At 43.6% G+C, this 5,360-nt stretch overlaps 1 pseudogene; it reads right to left on the bottom strand.

Moving 5' to 3' along the window:
* Positions 1 to 1,464: 1,464 nt before the first annotated feature.
* LOC118897982 lies at positions 1,465 to 4,563 on the bottom strand (annotated as a pseudogene).
* Between the last annotated feature and the right edge of the window lie 797 nt (positions 4,564 to 5,360).

Genomic DNA, 5,360 nt, shown 5'->3' with positions numbered 1-5,360 from the left:
AAAACGGGATCTGTTAAACTTTTCTTAAAACATTGTCTCTTTTATCTTGACACTGTCTCTTCTTTTAAGTCTAGCCCAGATGCACCTGCTCCTTGAAGCCTCTTCTATGTCCCTAACTGGACATCATGGTACATGACCTAGAATCACGGAAAATTAAGATTGAGAAGGGACATTAGAAGTCACTTACAGGGACTTCCCTGGTGGCGCAGTGATTAAGAATCTGCCTGCCAATGCAGGGGACACGGGTTCGAGCCCTGGTCTGGGAAGATTCCACATGCTGCGGAGCAACTAAGCCCATGTGCCACAACTACTGAAGCCTGCACGCCTAGAGCCCGTGCTCTGCAACAAGAGAAGCCACTGCAATGAGAAGCCCACGCACCATAACGAAGAGTAGCCCCCGCTCGCTGCAACTAGAGAAAGCCCACACACAGCAACGAAGACCCAATGCAGCCATAAATAAATTAAAAAAAAAGTTCACTATATATTAAAAAAAAAAAAAAGATGTCACTTACAGATAATCTTATTCCTGGACCTTTCTTATGTCACTTAATTCTTTCTATCTTAGTTTGTTTGTTTTCTAAAATGTCTTTTACTTTAAAATGAGGTCTCTCTGGGCCTGTCAACATAGATGCTGTTCCACACATGAATAAACCTAAGTTGAAAGCATGAAACATGATTGGCATAATGCTGTGCTGGAAAGTGCTTTGCAAATGTTTTATAAGAAATAGATATTATTATTTCAAACCAATATGGCTTCCTGGTGAATGAAAGACCCTTTTGTTCAGTACAGCCCCTTGAGTTAGGATATGCAAAGTGGACTTGGAGTTTGGATTTGGAGCAGGAATTGGAAGAAGTCCAACTGGCGTTCCAGTAGTAGGGGTGAAGGGCCGTCTGGGAGGGAGAAGAAGAGGTGAGGCAAAAATGGATGGACCAGTGAGATGCTGAGAGTTGGGGGTGAGGGGTGACATGGCAGGGCAAGCACGCTGTGGCAGCATCTGAGAGTCAAAGTGGGGCATGTCCATTTTCTCATGATGTAACCTTGCCCCCTTCTCCATTTCCTGCAAACCTTGAGTTGGATTTTTGAGCAAAGTGGCCAGTTTCCCCAGGAACTCACAGACATCTTGAGAAAGGCATTGATCTTCAACAGGATATAGAATAGAGGTATGAGAAATCCTACTTAGAGCTTAAGAGCAGGGAGACCCCAGCAGATATCTGGGTTACACAAGATTATTTAATATCTTGGAAATCTATGTATATACAAATAAGTGTTTCTTCTCTACAACATCACCTTGAAATTTACATATTTTAAAACCGGAGATAGAGATAGAGATAAAATTTATACATAAATAGTCAAATCTCAGCTGTAAAGTACAAAACATCAATTGAGTGCCTTTCATATAGTTTTTGTCTTTCTCTGGTATAAATTTGGATGATGTCATTATTACACAAGAGAAATGAAGATCATCACCAACGTGAAGTTGGGACACTTGGGCAAAAAGATGGTGTTAGTGACATATTATCCCAACAGGTTCCACAGTAAAGTCTGATGAAAAGTTTTCACACATCATTATACACCCAAAGCAGAAGATATGGATGTGGCATATCTACAAACCAATCCTGAGCCAGGAGCCTGGTGAAATCTAGGGCTGTGAAACTTCCAGTGTCATAGGAGAGAATTACTGCTATGATAAGCTGTGAGGCAATCCCTACCCAGATGGCTTTATTTCTGGAAAGACCTTGTTGGAAGATGAAATTGCTCCAGGTCTTCTTCATGATCAGATATGCTATTTGGTAGTTCATGATGCCAGTGAGAGCAGTTGTGTAGCCTGCCGTTGTGTACATTCTAGGTATTTCCTCTGATACCTTGTCCATTCTTGTCCATAGCAATCGTCCCCGTCATTCATGCTGTTATTCCTCCATTGCTCCACAGGTTAATGAGAGTGCTGGGCCTAAATCTCCTCTGTGCATACATGGTGACACAGACAAGGAAAGCTTCTGGGCTTGCATGAGGCCAGTGTGTTGGCAGGACTACATGGCAAGTCACTTGTTCACCAATCTGTCCATTTTCTTATAGTGGGGTTTCTGGTTCAAAATGTCACTTTCAGCTTTCCCATAGGATAGAGCAATAAGGGAGTTAAGTCTGTGCCCAAATTGATGAACAAGATAGTAATGATGCCAGTGATCAGGGCAAGCCTGACAATAGTGTAAATCAAAAAAAATGCAAAGCTTGGCAATGTTCTGGGTCAGAGTATAAGCAATAATCTTCTTTAGGTTGTCAAAGATTAGGCAGCCTTCCTCTACCCTGTGGTTAGAGATGCAAAGACATCACTGTCATCCAGTAAGACTGTGTGGCCTGCATTTTTGGATCCATTAGAACCTGCTACCCTCATGGCAATCATAACATCTGCATTCTTTAGAACTGGAGAAGCGTTAACTACATCCTCTGTCACAGGAACAAGTGCATCTGTCTCTGACAGCCCACATCAATGATTGGCTTCTGCTGGAGGGATGTCTGAGCAAAGGCGGTTTCCAAGTACTTGGTTAAGAGCTCATCCAGGTGCTCTTGATTTATGTCCTTCAGCTCCATACTGGACATCACAGTGGCTTTACCCTATTTGTGTACTTGTTCCATAGCAGTGTTGAGGCTTTTTCAATGTCTTCCACCATCTATCTCACTGTTGACTGAAATGATACCTGGCAATAGTGTTGGCTGTGAAGGGATGATCACTTGTGACCATAACAAACTTGATCCCAGCACTCTGGCATTTGGTAAGTACCTCAGGCACAGTGGACCGAAGGGGATCAGTCCTTGACAAGAGCCCACAAATCAGAAACTGGAGGTGGGAAAGGTCATGGCATCTGTCAAATGAGTAGGCTTCTGGGAACTTGATTGCTGGCAGGAAGAGGTGACAGAAACCCAGAATGTGGCTCCCCCAGACCCCCTAGCTCCATGTACATGGTGTGGAAGGCCTTAGCTGTGCCCTTGACCCGAGACTGTGCTAGGACATCAATAATGATGGTGCTGCACTTCTCCAGGATCTTCTCAGGGGCCCCTTCATCATCGTGAGGCAGCATCTGTCACTGGGGTCATCCATCTCATGTATGGGGGCTGAAATTTGTTGGTAGAATCAAAAGGGATTCCAGGCACTTTGCAGTCTCATTTCCTAATTTCTATCACATCCCCCAAAATGACCTCTGAAAATGACCTCCAACGACAACTTTCTCCATGATGGTTTCTCGTGTCCTTGTTTGAACTCAACTTGGTTATACAGTGTTATTATCTTGAATAAGGAGGCCCAGATTCCAGAGCTTCAGGCAAGCAGTTGGTTTTTCTGTTCGTCATGTGTCAGCCACATAGATCTGATTGTCACACCACACATGGGTTCTGTTGTGAGTCTGAGGGTCAATCTTGTCAGAGCAAATGATAGAGGCGGGACTGAGGTCTTCACTGCTTCCAGGTTCATCTCCAGGCAGTTCTTGGCCACCTGTTTTTCTGTCATTAATGGAGTGACAGTGACAATCACCAGGAGGCCCTCAGGTGCATGGGCCACAGCGACACCAATGAGGAAGGTGGTGGAGTCCAGGACATACTTCATGGACACTGTGATAAGAAAGAAAAGGATGCCGGTGAAGTGGCCACTTCTGCCACAATACAAACAAAGTGCTCAATCTCAGTGGCAATGGCTGTCTTCTTATTGCCAATTCCTGAAGCCATTGAGGCAATCTGTCCAATGATGGTGCCATTGCCTGTGTTGGTGATTGTGCCAGTTGCCACACCTTTAAAATAAGTTGTAGAAGAGAAGCTAGTGTTCTTTGTTTCAAGGGGATTGCCATGAGTAAAGTCACGGGAACAGGACTGGGGCTCAGACCTCCTAGTGAGAGATAAATTATCTATTTTAGCTCACTGAGAAGCCAGCCACCTGATATCCCTAGGAATTTGGTCTCCACCCTTAATCTCCACCATGTTCCGGACCATCAGCTGCTCTTCAGGGATTGTACTCTCCCTTGCATCCCAGATGACAAAAACTTGGAGAGGAATAATTTACTGAATCTTAACATGATGTTGGTGCTTTTCACTTATTGGAAATAAGCAAATATCACCCCAACCAGAGCAAGCAGAGAACCCAAATACACACTGTCTAGGGATGCACACTTTTCATTGGATGACTGAATTCCAAATGCAAGCCAGCATAAGACAGCTCCTGTACATAGAAGGATGGAGAAGCCCCACACCATCTATTGAGAAATTTGACAATCCCTCATGTTTCTTTGAAAGGCCTGAGTGTACTGGGGCTGTCCTGAACCAAGAGCTCTTCATCTCTCATGCTGGACAGCATTGTATCTCATTTGGATCATAGTTCTCTTCCAATTCCTTATTGCTCAATTTCTGATCATCTAGGTGAATTCTTTCTTGGGTTCCTCTTTCCAGTGATTCTTTATGAGTTCCTAGCAGTTGTACTTCAGGATCTGGTACTTCTCCTGGCCATCCCCACTGGGTGTTTTCTCTATGTCTTTAGTTCCACTGAGCTTCACAGAGTAAGTTTTTGGTGTTGTTTTGCCCATGATGCCGATGACATGGGCGCTTGTGGAATGAAGTTGGTCACAGAAGGGCACAGTTTCAGTGTGTGAGCCATACTAAGGGCCTGGAACTCAGGGGTCCAGCTGCAGTATTTTGAGGTGGGAGACCTGAAGGGCCAGTCTCAGACTGGACCCTGTGCTACTGAAGCCCAGTGGGTTCAGTGCCTGCTCATAGTTTTCCATCTTATTTTTGCTCATTTAAAAATCTACTCTACCAGGTTGAAGTCCTCCCGAGAGCAGAGCCTGTGTTTGTTTTACCATTGTATTCTCAACACATGGGGATTCAAAATAGATATTTGTTGAATGACTAAATGATCTCATAATTTGGGACCTGTGGGTTTTGGCCATCTCTTGACAAAGTAATATTAGCCTCTGTCTAGAAGAGATAAAGCCTGGACAAATGTGCTTCATAAGGAGAGGAGCTTGAACCAGGTCAGCATTTCTCAGCTGAAGCCTCTGGAAATCTTTGCAGGGAATGAGGTACACAAGTCAATCTGAGCCTCAGTTTCTGCATCTGTAAAGTCAGGATGAAAATAGGGGAAAGGCAATATTTACCTCTTGGGTTTGTTAGAATTAAATGAGATAATGCATATAGAGCACTTAGAACTATTCCTGGTACTTAGTAAGCACTCAAATTTAGTTATTAATATTAACATTACAATACATAATCATAATAAAAAAGTAATGTCTTGTAGGGGCTGTAGATTCTGTAGCTCTATTTCATTCTATTGGTCAACTATTAACTGCCTATGACACATGAGAAATTGTGGAGGAAGAAAAAC

Source organism: Balaenoptera musculus, chromosome 7 (genome assembly GCF_009873245.2).
Source record: "Balaenoptera musculus isolate JJ_BM4_2016_0621 chromosome 7, mBalMus1.pri.v3, whole genome shotgun sequence".
NCBI classification, from domain to species: domain Eukaryota; kingdom Metazoa; phylum Chordata; class Mammalia; order Artiodactyla; family Balaenopteridae; genus Balaenoptera; species Balaenoptera musculus.
Note: the sequence above shows the minus strand (reverse complement) of the source record. Positions and strands in the feature narration are given on the sequence as shown.